This window comes from Amphiprion ocellaris, chromosome 6 (assembly GCF_022539595.1).
Source record: "Amphiprion ocellaris isolate individual 3 ecotype Okinawa chromosome 6, ASM2253959v1, whole genome shotgun sequence".
NCBI lineage: Eukaryota > Metazoa > Chordata > Actinopteri > Pomacentridae > Amphiprion > Amphiprion ocellaris.
Window position 1 is genome coordinate 28,496,447 of NC_072771.1, and position 13,012 is coordinate 28,509,458.

At 38.7% G+C, this 13,012-nt stretch overlaps 2 long non-coding RNA genes across 2 annotated transcripts in view; one reads left to right on the forward strand and one right to left on the reverse strand.

The window, feature by feature from the left end:
- Positions 1–2,326: 2,326 nt before the first annotated feature.
- On the forward strand, positions 2,327–4,895 carry LOC129349060 (uncharacterized). Its single transcript, XR_008601895.1, has 3 exons — positions 2,327–2,700; positions 3,310–3,468; positions 4,391–4,895. It is a non-coding gene; the product is annotated as an uncharacterized LOC129349060 (long non-coding RNA).
- A 3,881-nt stretch (positions 4,896–8,776) lies between these two features.
- Positions 8,777–13,012, reverse strand: part of LOC118470688 (uncharacterized) — an 11,174-nt gene continuing 6,938 nt past the window's right edge. The window contains exon 3 of the long non-coding RNA XR_008601896.1: positions 8,777–13,012. This exon is cut by the window's right edge and continues 4,112 nt beyond it. This is a non-coding gene — a long non-coding RNA (uncharacterized LOC118470688).

The following is a 13,012-nucleotide window of genomic DNA, read 5'->3' on the forward strand; positions in this document are numbered from 1 at the left end:
ATAATAGTAGTAAGAACTATAAGGGAGCTACTTATCCAGACATGCTAAAGGTTGCAGCTTATGTCACAGTTGTGTTTTGTGTTTTTTGGTTTTGAAAAGACAAACAGAACCAGCCAGTTTCAGCCTTTTCACTGCTCCAACAGGTGAAAAAAATCTGAGGCTTGACACACTTTCCTTGCCTTGAAACAGTTGCTAAGCTATCACTGGACAGATATTGAGGGAAGGTTTTAGTGAACAGTGAACTGGATGCCTAAGCTGAAATAACCACCAAAAATAATATTTTCAAAAAGGAAATTTGGATTTTTAAAAACATTTTCAATACAAAAACCTAGCCTCAGCTGTACACATTTATGTTTCCTCTTGATGGTGACAAAAATATTGGATTATTTGTAGCCTTTTAAAAGTAAAGTGTAATTATTACAAACATTTAAAGGTTCATATAGGTAAATGTGCTTCTGTGAAAATGCATTTCTCCTCCCGAACTCCTTCTTCCATCTGTCTTCTTCTGATGACAAAAAAAGCCCTCTCTGATTTCCACCTTACAAATTGTCTTATCGGTCAGTGAGCCGATTGGGGCGAATGAAAACATGACCTTCTCAGACGAGGTCTCTCACAGAGAACTCCAGCTACACTGATCAAGACTGATAAAGTCTCAAGGAAGAGGATACTGCCCAGTCACACAGAGACTTATCTCCAGGTACACTGATCAGCGATGATAAAGCCATATGAGGATAAGGGAGAGCAGTGGAGTGGCAAACAAGCCCCATTAGGGTTATTCTATTCATAGTTAAAGAGAGAGGGTGAGTAAGTAGCTAACAAGACCCATTAGTACTACTCAGACTTTGAGAGTGATGGTTGGCAGACAGACTGAATGAATGACTGGCTTGCTGATTGACAGGAGTGGACAGGGGGTGAAAGGGAGGGGGAGAAAGAGAGGATAATTTCACATGTCATCAAATAACTTAACCAGTGTGAGCACCAAGTTTGGTTCAGTTAAGGTGTTAATGTGACTGAAGGAGTAAAGGAAGTTTTTGTAAAAATCAAAGACACGTGAATGGGTTGTAACAGAGTGGAGGAAAGAACTAAGAGTGAACTCTACAAATCGATTTGGAATTGGACTGAAAAAAGAATCCATCAAATTAAGTGAAGAGACTTCGACTGATGATTAAAAACAAATAGTGTAAGAAAAAACTTAGAAGTCAAAGATCTCTGTGTGCACAGTTACATTTACGCATCATTAGCTGTGGATGCATGCAGGTTCATTGGTGTACCTGTAGATAAGATTGTTATGTGATTTAGGTGAAACTAAAGGAATTATTGCTCATTATTTGATGCTTTCAGGGTGACTGGATTTAGTAGAGTTTCTGGATGAATGATTTTGAGAAACTGTTTTAGGAAATAAATTGTTGGTTTGGCCAGTTTTATATATAGAATAATTTAAATACACAAGACAGTTCTTTTTTTGCAACACACTGTAGCATAATGTAATGCTCTCAATTATGTTTCAGCACTGCAATTGTAATTTGAGGTTTTGTATGTCTATGTAAACTTGTACATGATACTAACTAAGCTAACAACTCTTTCTGTAACTTTCTGAAAATGACAATCCGGCGTCCACACCTGCCTCATGTAATGATTGATCTACTATGTAGAGGTGAGAAATTCAGCAGGGTTTAAGCTTCTCCTTCTAGCCATCTTTATCTCTTTCTTGACACAACTTCTTCTGTCTTTTTTTTTTGCATGCACAGGTGAGTACAACAGTCTGAATGCCATTTCAGTTTTTTTCTGTCAGGTGGCTGGAGGAGCTCAAACATCTAGAGGGAGCCCAGAGTAGAACCACTGCTCCTTCACTTCGAGCATCTGATTAGAATGCCTCCTGGATGACTTCTTGCCAGGTTTTCTGGGCACACAAAAACTGGGATGAGACCCTTGTGTAGATCCAAATAATCCATCGGGATCACATATCTCATCTGACCTCAGAGACCTCAAGATCCCCCATGAAGAGCTGGAAACATTGTGGAGGCATCTGAAATGATCTGGTTAGCCTGCTGCCACCTCGACCTGTCCCCATATAAACAGAAGACAATGGATGAAAGGATGGAACTGTGAATGATGCAGTGTTGCTGTTATCATATTTATGTGTTTATCAAATAGTTACCGTAACTAGAAATGTTCCCTTTTCTGTAGAAATTTGTGGTCTGCATCCACTGTTCCCTCTAAGCTGCGCGCGTGCGCAATTGCGCACTGCTGACACGGTCTCCGCGCACAGAAAATCTGCTGCGCACAGAAAAAAAATCCAACCTATATTGTAGATAAAATAAACACGTAACAATTCATTCTGTGCTATTTTTTAATGTGAGTCAGTGAGTGACCGGTGACTGGCTGCTGCAGCCAATGATGCGATTCACATACGTATTTACCATAGACTGTATATAATGGTATTTACGCAGCTAATCAACGTCAGGCGTCCTTATGTGCAGCCATCGTTGTTGTCATAGATATGAATGAGTAGATAGGACACGCCCCTTTGAGCTGCGTGCTACAGCGAGGCTAAGCTAGTGGGGGCAAAGTTTCAGTGCATTCTGTTGATGTAGACGGCGTGAAAACGGAAACAAGAAGTATGCCGTCTCACTGTGCTGCATACAATTACACACTGCGTCGTACGATTGAGACAAGGAAACTTGGAATGACTTTTCATAGGTAAGAATAGTTTTTGGCTCTTTTTTCATTATGAAATCTTGTTGAGAGCTTCCAGTCTATGAGAGCTAACTAGTTAGCCACTAGCAAAACACTAAGGCGAGCTAGCAGCTTGACAACCAAATACCAGACGATTAATAGTAGCTGTAGTATAGTTGTACAAGCAGTAGTAGTAATACTAAAAGTACAAGCAGCAGTAGTAGTATAAACAGCTGTTAGAGTCGTAGAAGTAGTATCAGCATTTGTAATAGTATTACAAGTTGTAGTAGCAGTTAGTGTACTAAAAACTACTACTAGTAGTAGTCACATTGCTATCACTACCACCAATACTACCAATAGTAGTTATAAAGCCTAACTCATGTATATCCAGATTACATCTATGTTCTTCCTCCAAACCCATTTTATGATTGGGATTACAGGCAGTTCTTTAGGACTGCTCTCAAATAATTGAAATGTTACTAAACAAAGTTATACTTATCAAATTAAATAGCTCTGGTCTCCAGTATATTGGCGAATTCGGTTCTTTGTACTTAATTTATTAGCATGATTTCTTTTTAATATGTTGTGTACAGACTTAATTACTTCTCTGTCTACTTTTCTTACTCCATGTAGGTTTCCCAGAGACTATGGGTTGAGGAGGAATTGGAAGTTTGTCGGCTTAGACCTGGTGTCATTCCATCAGTGTTAAACTTCCCGGCTCATCTTGGAAGAGTACGTGCCAGAAAGACCACGACCAAGCAGCCTTGAGATCTTAGGCAGCGTCTCCCTGAGGTGGGTGTCGACGGTTTTCATGGTCAGGTCTGTGGTAATCCCGTAAAAAAACAAAACAGAAAAAAATCTAGATTATAAATCAACATGTAACCAAAGTACTCTGTGTATAACGCCATAGTATAAGATGTAGTTCAGAAAATGTCAAAGTATAGTACGCTTTACTCAAGAATAACATAGTATGGCCTGTAGTTCATAGTACAGCATGTTGGCAAGAAAAAAAAAACAAAACATAGATTATTATGTGGTTCAAAAAGCGCAAAATCATAGGATGTTGCCTAAAATTGTCATGTATGATATGTGGTTCAAAAAATGTCATAGTGCAGTATATTATCAAAATAGTATGTAATTCAAGAAAACATCAGAGTATAATATGTCATCTAAAAAATGCCATAGAATAATAATTTCATTGCACAAGTAAAAGTATAGTAACTTTTAAAACTGTTCGAATTCTTATATGTTGCTAAAAAAACAAAAAAAAATCACAGTAATATGTCAATTAAAAAAGCCTATAGTATAGCGGTGTTGCCCAGCAAACATCATAGTATAGCATGTAGCTCTAAAAACGCCACAGTATAGCCTTTAGTCCACAGCTGTCAGTAGGTGAGGAGCAACACAAAAACAGTCCAAACGCTGGTTTCCAGAGGGTTAGACGAGAATTTATTTGAAAGAGTAAGTTTACAACAACACATGTGAGGGGGTTAAAAACAAATGGGTGTTAGTAAAATAAAAATAAATCAGCAGAACTAAAAGTGAACTTCACGTTGACATTGATGGGCATTCCAACCAGGAACAAAGTAAAAGATAATCAATACGAAAAAAAACTCTTCCTGTTCACCTCTTAAAACCCAAAAACACACCGCAGTAGCACCCTAAACTAAAACTACCAATGGGTTCCCTGTTTTCCTTTCTGAACAATTCAAAGGTCCCTCTCTATCTCCCCACACATCCACCAACCACTGGAACACATCTCCAAAGTTCTGCCGGGCCAGCTCAGCTTCCCCTCAGAAGAAGTGGCGCCACCTGCCAGATGAAGGAGCCTTTTGAGAGGCAGCTGGCATCATGATTGGACTGTACTTTGGTCTGTTCCAATCCAGCTTCAGCTCCAGAGATGGCAGGCGGGACGAGTCAACGGAGGCTGGGTGGACGAAGACATGCAGCTGAGTACAATCCAGAAAACAACAGAGGAGGAGTGCAGCAGCCCAGGGCCAGAACAAACAGAGTAGCATGGTATGTCTCTTAGAAAACATCATAGTATAGCCTTTGGTATGAAAAAACACCATCATATACATCGTATATTGTACAAATAACAAGTCAAAGGAAAGAGACATACATTGTAGAATTGTAGTAATTGTAGGCTGACTGATTTACTGATTATCAGTATTTTATTTTTTTACTGATTTACGGTAATAAATACATTTAAAAATGGTGCTACTTTGGCTCTGAACTTTTATCTACCTGTGGTCGCTCTGTCTTCTGGAGTGATTTGATTGGTTATACGTAACAAATAAAACTCATTTAACTTAACATCTGTAAACAAAACAAAAACGTATCAACAAAGTTTTCTGTTAGAGTTTGTGTTCTTCTAAGTTTAACTCAAGCTTTTAAATACTTTCATTTACTGCAAATGAATATCTACTCCAAATGTCTCACTAATAATCATTATCAGCCTTAAAAACCCACAAAACACCCCTCTACACTGGACAACACTTAGTGCAGTCTGGTTCCCCCTTCTATAAATCTGCTTGGAATCTTCCACTTCCTGTTTGTCAAAGTGGCCTTCTACCTGGACAGGTTTTGTTGGAGCTCATGCAACAAACATTTTGGGTCAGTGCACTTTAATATGGATGGATGACACTGAATTAGAGTCTGTTTTAATGAGACTGAGTTAAGATGTGTAGCTCTGTCATTAAATAGGAAATTATTTCTCAGAATTCACAGAGAAAAGTCTGAAATGTTTGCTAGGTTAGCGTCCCACATGTTCTTTGGCTCAGCTAAAGCTAACTCTCGCCAACTTCTGGATCTCTTGAGTTGCTTGTTGTTAAAATATCTTGCTAAAGGTGCTGAAGCTCAGAAAGTCTGAGATGTTTGTTCAAAATAAGCTCATTCTCAAGTCTTCTCTGAACTGTCCTCTTTTGTTTGAACTTTCCCTAAACTTAGGAGTTAATGACAGAGCAGCACATCCAGACTCAGTCTCATTTATGTAGAGATTAAACTTCAGTGTCATTCATTGATGTTAAAGTGCAGTTTTTCAAATGTTTGTTGCACATGCTCCCAACCAAACCAGTCCAGGTGGAAGACGATGCGAAGAGAAAGCTCCAGAGGATGAATATCACACATTTACGTTGGAAATAAATGTCCTTTAATTAGACATTGTCATGCAAAAGTTGGATTTCCCTTTAATGGTGTTCAAATCTTTGTTGAGTGTTTTGTTGATGTTGGTTTCTAAATGTTTTTTGACACTCGGGCCCAAAAGATTAAAACCTTCTACGCCTCACAAGCTGCAACAATTCACACATTATCAACCATCTTTCTGACTAAACTCAGATAAAAAGTGAAAAACTGCCTGATTCCTGCATCATGAATGTAAATCTTTTTGGTTTTTATGACCATAAACTCAATATATTTGGGCTTGACATTTTATAAACCAAAACAAGAAATGAATTACTGGAGAAAACGACAAATTAATGGACAAAGAAAATGTGTTTTCCAACATATATGGCTGAATTACTCCAACATTACAAGATACATACAATTTTAATTCAATTTTATTTATATAATGCCAATTACAGGTCAAATTGTCTCAAGATGCTTTATTTTTATATTTTTTGTCATATTTAAAATATGACAAAGTAAGAAATTTAAACCTCTTGACTAATCCAATTTATTATTTAGCTTTTAAGAGACTAATTGACAGTTCAAACTTTCTCCACCTAAACTAATAAACACAAGGTCAAATAGAAGGAACAGTTTTAAATACTGCAGTCCCACGACGACAAGAATAAAGTTTGTCAACAAAAAGTAAATCTGCTGGTGGATTCCATTAAAGTCCTAATAAATGATAATAAAGTGTGATACTAAAGGTTTGTGGTGCTAAAAATCTCCAAGTAAAGATATCAAGTTGAACATCTGTATGGAGGTTGATAAAAGTTGACCTCCCTTCATTTCTGTGGAGCGACTCCATGGATTTCATGGATGGTGGTTAAAGACCTGCTCTTCTAGTGGTCTTCCTTCCAGTGGCTGTAAAAAGTCAGTCCATCCTGCCCGACTTCAACACCTCTTCATGACAACTTGTTCTGCCTTCGACCTCGTGGAAACTCAAGAAACTCGGGAAAACCTGTCGAGCGTCGAGGAACTCGTCGAGACTCGAAGAACTCGTCGGGCGGGGGAAGGTGTGGTGGGCGGATGGGGAGGTGGGGGAGTAGAGGGGAGAAGGCCGCCACCCACCTCCCCGCCTACTCTCCGCCCTGACTCCACCTAGACTCCGCCTTGGCTCCACCTGTGTGGTCACTTGGAAACTACAATGACAAAGGGACGACGAAATTATGTTTTTTTATCTGATCTGTAGCTCAGTGAGTTAAGGATTTGCCTATGGAGTTGCAGGTCGCTGGTTCAAGACCAGACCCTTCTTAAATTTTCTCAAAATCCTGACAAAGACAAACAAAGAAAAGAGCCAGTGGCGGGTCTTGATCCTGCGACCTTCCACTTGGTAGTCTATCTTCTTAACTCCCTGAGCTATTCGCTCAGATACTAAATCTCCTATTTTTTGCGCATTTATCATCTATTTTTTTATGTTTTTGAGTTTTTTTTTTAACTTTCTCTTTTCTCGACCGTTTTTCTCAGGAGGTTGGACTTCCGCCTTTGTGCTGGAGGGTTGAACCCTCAGTTCCAAGACTTTTCAAAGCCTCCACACCTCCCGAGTCCTCAGGACCTGAGCTTTCACACAGTCTGAGGGCTGAAATTTTCTAAGTCCCACAGTAGTTCTCTGTTAGATTGAACTTTCAGACAGTCCAAGGACTGATATCTTCTAAGTTCCTGAGTAGTTCTCTGTTAGTTTGAGCTTTTCGACAGTCTGAGGGCTGAAATCTTGAAAGTTCTTGAGTAGTTCTCTGTTAGTTTGAACCTTCAGACAGTCCGAGGACTGAAGTTTTAGAAGTTTCTCTGTAGTTCTCTGTTAGTTTGAGCTTTTAGACAGTCCAAGGACTGAAATATTCTAAGTTCCTGAGTAGTTCTCTGTTAGTTTGAACCTTTCGACAGTCTGAGGACTGAAAACCTAAAAGTTCTGGAGTAGTTCTCTGTTACTTTGAACCTTCAGACAGTCTGAGCACTGAAGTTTTAAAAGTTTTTCAGTACTTCTCTGTTAGTTTGAACTTTCTGGTTAATAGAAGCCTTAAAACTTGTGACCACGAGTCTTGATTTCACATTTAGACCATCCATATGAGTTCTTCTCAGACCTTCACCTGTGGGTTTTTTAGAAATCCTCAACAACCTTTGATTCTTTTCACTGAACAGTAAAGTTTGTGGAGATCAGAAGGTAATATTAGTTTGATCGATGCCTTCAACGTCTAGTAGACTTTATCTGGAAATCAGTTTTCTGAAATGAGTTCTTAGTAAATCTGTCCACAATCAAACCAAGAACATAGAAAGAGGAAATGTTTGAAGAAACAACTTGATGTTTTCATTTCAGACGAGAAAAAACTTTAAGGCCTTTATCTGTTTCTGTTCTTTTGATCATTTTATTGTTTCTTCTGTTTAATTTGATCTTCTAAAGTTTAACTGGTGCCCTTTCAAAGGTTTTATCTTTAGTTTGACTCTTCTTAAATGTTTAGTTTTGCTCTTTTCTCACCTTTTATTCTGTTCTAATGTCTGATCTGATTTCGAAATGTTTTGTCTTTTTAATGTTTAATTGTTGTTTTTTCAAATGTTTTATTGGCTTGTTTGAAAAATTTCCTTTTCTTTCCCAATGTTTAATTTTTTGATTAAATCTTTAAGGTTTTTCTTTTTAAATGTTTTACCACCTTTTAATGTTTAATTTTCTTTTTTAATGCTTCATTGTATTTTCTGTTTAATTCCTATTTAAAGTTTTGTCTTTAGGATTATTTTTCTAATTAAACATTTAATTTTTTAATTAAATGTTTTGACTTTTAAAGGTTTAATAATCTAATTAAATGTTTTGTATTTTTCTAAATGTGTAATATTCTTGTTCAATTGTATTTTTTAAATGTTTAATTATCTAAAATATTTCATCTTTAATGTTTAATATTTTTGTTTAAAAAATTTTGTTTAATTTTATAATTACATGCTTTGTATCTTCTGTTTAATTATCTAATTAAATATTTTGTCTAATATAATTTAATTGTATTTAATGTTTAATTTTCTTTTGAAAAGTTTTATTATATTAAATGTTTTTTTGCTTTGATTTAATTGCTTTTTTACTGTAGTTTATTTCTTTAATCTTTTTTTTCTGTCAAGATTTTAACCCCAACCATAAAAATGAAACAAACCCTTAAATCACAATGAAAATACTTCTATTGTCACAATCATGAGTTAGTCAATTATTCAGTTTATCAATTCAGCTTTATTTGTTTAACACCTTTCACACAGATTACAAAACTAAACAAGCAAAGAGAAAAAAAACTATGCTATAACTATGAGTAAAACTCAAACAGGAAAAAAAATAATTAACATCGTAATAAAATATGTTGTGTCCAGGGGATGGTGGGAGTTTATTGAAGTATTCTTGGGCTCACATGGGAAATCATTTAAAATATAAACTTGATATTCAGTCTAAGGAAACTGCAGAGCGACAGAAGAACCAACAATATCTCCTGTTTTCTCCTTTAATGAGTCGACTCTTCTTGTGCTTTCAGACCAAAGAACTACAGACTCTTGACAACCTGCTCAAACTCTTGGTACAGGACCTCACCACACGGATCAAGAAGGTTTCCATCTCATTTCTACTCTGAAGCTCACCTTCTCCTGCTCAAACTGCTGACAAATGTTTCTGCTGCTCTAAAGTCTGCTCTCCAGAACTTCCTAAAAACTCTCAAAGTCTCTTCTGCTGCAGGTTGCTTTGTAGAACTGTTGCAGAAAACCTCACTAAACCACATGGAGGGGCCTCAAGATAGTCGTCCAAATGAAACCATACAAAAACCAAACTAGCACAACCCAAACGCTAAAGTCTCCTGCAGCCTACCAGAGAACCTCTGAGAACAGAGAACCAGGACAGGAGCTCTTACCTTCTGGACAACCAACGTTGCTTCACAAACAAGAATACAGAATGTGTCTGACCAAAAACCTCTGAAGACTCACTACAGCCAAGATAAAGACACAACTCAGCTGCACCAAATCCACTAATCACTGCACACATTAGCACCATGTACTAACTGTGGCTAAAGAACCACATTTACCAAGACAACTATCCAGTACAAAGCCCTAAAACACACCAAGAAACACATTAAAGACGATTTTACTGCTGGAAGCTGCAAGCCAACGCCTAACAAACTAAAGCAACAGAGCCAAACCCAGTTCAGTGGTGAAGAGAAACAGAGGAAATGTTTGTCTGCAGCCACATAAAGCAGGAAGACACTGAGCTGCTCAGGTGTTCCTGATAACACCAAGCAGCCACCTGGACAGCCAATAGGAACACAGCTTACTGGAAGTCCAGAGGGCTGGGTTAGTGAAGGAAATTTAGTTTAAAGTTGAAGCAGAAAGTTAATAAAGAAAGTTGAAAACCACCTTCTGATACCTGAAATCTCTGAGTTTTCACACAAAGAACAGCTGAACATGTCAAACTGGTTCCATAGTAGAACCATCATTGTAAAAACGTCATAGTATGGTGTGTTGCTCAAAAAACATTAGGACCCGGCTGTCAGGGGACAAACATGTAAGAAACATGAGAACAGAGAGAACCCAACCAGTAGGTCACAGTTTATCATCCCCCAGTCATCTCCTGAAGTCCATATGGTGAGAGACATCAGTATCTGGTTGTTAATTTACCAGAGGATGCTTATAATCATGCTGATGTGGTCTGTACTCTACAGTATTTTAGTGACTCAATAAATGCCTAAGTTGTTTTTTTTAAATGCTTTTTAGTTTTTGATAAACATTTAATAGCCTATATGTAATCAATAAATGGCCTTTGCCTATCTTAAGAAAAATTCACTCAGAACTCTGATATGTTAACAGTACTAAATAAATCAATAAATACATGCATACACACATAAATAAGTTAATACATTAACTGTGTTAAGATAAGATTTAGATTTTTAAAAAAGCTGTTCATGTTTTTGCAGAATCCAGTATTGCTCACTGGTTGGTCATTACATTTTGTTAGTTTGATTTCACTGTTTAAAATGATGCCACCTCTTTTCAGACAGAACCTGTGATAATAAAACAATACAAAATTTTTAGTTCCGTGTTAATAAAGCACTTAAAGCTTTAAGTATGGCTAAATGCTTTTTTCGAAATTAAATATATCACTCCTTAGGTGGTAGTGGCCCCAAGTTCAGTAAAGTTGGAAAGATATTCACAGATTCAGACTTCCAGCATCAATAACTCATTAGATATAGGTTGTCAAAACATAAACGGTGCCTCTTTCCCATTGTTGCAAGGCAGACAATGTGCTACAAGCCCAGTTTTATCAAAAGTAGCTGTCTTTCAAGCTGCAGGAATAACATTGGTGTCTATGGAGTGAACAGGGTCCGTCTGCAATTTGCAAAACCACTGCAACAGTAAAGAGAGACACATATTCAATAACTTCACTCTTATACATTGTAGTGTCACTAAAATCACTGCAGCCTTCAACTGGCTCCTGTTGACAAAGTGTTTTAACAGAAATGTAAATGCTGTAATTTGATTCTTTTAATAAACCATTTAACTTGAATGGATGTGATGCTGGTGTGACCACAGTGCACACATCTGATGTTGCTCACAGTGGTCCAAGGGACGCTCAAGGAGTTTGTGTGTTTGCTCAGACTCATGAAAAATTAGAGGGAACATTGCCTGCATCCCTGTTGTGAACGATCCTGAAATGTTCAAAATAAACAGCAAAAAGAAATGTAGTAAGAAATTTACAAGGATTAATTGATTAAGGATTGGGGTGAAGACGAAAAGCAGATGTAGGTGGTAGCAGGAAAAGATGGAAGGATCAGTGGAGAGACGAGACTGCATGGACTGGCTAAAGTCTCAGATCTGTCCCATTGTCCCACATTAAAAGCATCAGCATCCATTTTGATCGCATGGAGAACAAAGTTTCCCTGCAAGCTGAGCAAAGTTAGAGGAAAAGGGCAGAGAATGACAGAAAGTTGAACGAAGCGAGAGGACGTGAGTGGAACCATGCAACAAAACAAAAAAGTATGATGGGGAGAAAGAGGAGAAAAAGAAGGGGGTAACGGTAAAAGACGTTGGGGTGTGTGCACCAGATAAATGTCCCCTCCTCTTTACCTCACGCTTGGCTGCTTCAGGATGGAGGGAGAAGGAGAGAGAGGGGACGGGGGGAAGAATAGAGGGTCACACTAGACAGTGGGACCTTTGTTGGCACTTATCAGACTGATGGCAAAGCACTGGACCCAGAGAGGAGAGACAGTGAATAGAAAGGGACGTAGGTGTGTGTTTGTGTGTGTGCGTGTCGGACTGGGGATGTGGAAGAGAATGAGGGACGAAAGAATAGAAGGATGATGCAAATAGAGATGAGACAAGAAACTGTGAAGAGCACGGAGGGGTAAAAGAGAATGGGGAAGACTGGCGAGCACAATGAGCAGAGGCATAGCACCCTGTAGATCACTTTACCAGCCTGAATGCACCTTCAGGAGAGACCGAGCGAGGGAGAAAGAGAGGGAAGAAGCGAGCACAGGGACACCAACAAAGAGCGAGAAGGTCAAGAAGAGGTATATGATATGGAGGGAGAGAAAATGGAAAGCAGAGGAAGGAAAGGAGAAGAGAAGATTGAGTTACGCAGCAGGAAAAGTCCAGTGCCACATCCATCAAGGTGATGTTTCACAGAGACCTTGCTGGCTGTGTAGGAGGACAGTGAAAGAAAAGTTGTTTTTTGTTGTTTTTCTTGCTCACTTTCTAACTCCTTGTTCACTTTCCCACTAACACACAGGGACACACAAGCACACACAGTCAGCGGCAGCTCCCAGCTCCCCGCGGTGCGCCTGCTGAGAGAGGTCATGTCAGACATCAACTCCCGTCGCGTCAGCTCTTTTTCTCCCACAATTCAACACAGCTGAGGCTGTCACCACACTAACCTCCCTCCCCTGGCCCCCAAAAAAAGGCCCAGACACTGGCCCCTAACATTCACATTAGACACAAACATATTTATGATGTATACACTTAAGTCAAAATGCACCCGCACACACACACACACACACACACGTTTCTCAAGCCTTATCAAACACATACACATTTGGATGCAGCAGCGTCCCAGAGGAGGCCGACCCCCAATGGCGTCCACCAGCAGGGGTGCTGATCTTGTGTTGACATCCCCATCTCAGCCTTCTTAACTCCTCTTCCAGTTTACAGAGTAAAGAGGCCAGAACACACA